The following is a 932-nucleotide window of genomic DNA, read 5'->3' as shown; positions in this document are numbered from 1 at the left end:
CTGGAGAAATCTCTAGATAGATAGACGATAGATAGACCTGTCAAAAAGTGTTAACTTTATCAACAGGGAGAAGTTTAATGTTTTGGGATAATTTGATTCACTTGTCCCCAGTGTACTTTGATTCCACAAATGAACGTTTATCATCTGTGATGTTTGAGTGTGAGGAGGAATAAACAAATACTAGAGTGAAAAAAAAGTGCTTTCTGTCTTCAAAGAGTTTAACAAAGATCTTGAGTGCAAGTCAGGCTGTGAAAAGTCCTCTAGAAGGTATAATCAAAATGCTTCGTGGAATTCCCTGGTGGTCCAGTGGTTAGGACCAGTGCTTTCACTACTAGGGCCCAGGTTCAATTCCTGGTCGGGGAACTAAGATCCCACAAGCCAAGACCGGGCCAAAAAAAAAAGTGCTTTGGAAAGAGGTCAGAGAATGTGCTTTGGCCGGGGGAGAGGAGTCAGCTCTATGGAAGGGGAGTGCAGGATAGCACAGGCAGAGACCCAGAAGAGGCCATGAGAGGAGATGGTGCTGGAAGTGGCGAATACACTATCTTTACCAGACAGAAGGTGTTGGCTAGGATGGAAGAGTTGTCCTGCCAGTCTGGCTGGAATGTGGAGTCTGAGATGGGACATAAGGCTGGAAAGGTAGATTGGGGCCAGTGTTCAAGTTTGGGGTTGTCTATCTGAGGAACCATGGATCTGTCTCGGAGGTTGGCATGGCATTAATAAGGATAAACACATCATTATCCCTAATCTTGAAGCAAACAGATCTTTTTGCCCACACAAAATGGAAAAAAAAAAAAAAAAAAGACATCTTAAAAAGCATTAAAAGAGGATTCCCTGGCGGTCCCGTTGTTGGGACTCCGTGCTTCCACTGTGCCGAGCGCCCAGGTTTGATCCCTGGTCAGGGAACTAGGATCCCACAAGCGGGCATGGTGTAG

At 45.3% G+C, this 932-nt stretch overlaps 1 non-coding gene across 1 annotated transcript; it reads left to right on the top strand.

Moving 5' to 3' along the window:
• Positions 1 to 292: 292 nt before the first annotated feature.
• Positions 293 to 363, top strand: TRNAE-UUC (transfer RNA glutamic acid (anticodon UUC)). The gene has a single exon. It is a non-coding gene; the product is annotated as a tRNA-Glu (tRNA).
• The last annotated feature ends 569 nt before the right edge of the window (positions 364 to 932 follow it).

The sequence above is a fragment of the Lipotes vexillifer genome, unplaced genomic scaffold (assembly GCF_000442215.2).
Source record: "Lipotes vexillifer unplaced genomic scaffold, Lipotes_vexillifer_v1.1 scaffold1318, whole genome shotgun sequence".
In the NCBI taxonomy this organism is placed as follows: domain Eukaryota; kingdom Metazoa; phylum Chordata; class Mammalia; order Artiodactyla; family Lipotidae; genus Lipotes; species Lipotes vexillifer.
Note: the sequence above shows the minus strand (reverse complement) of the source record. Positions and strands in the feature narration are given on the sequence as shown.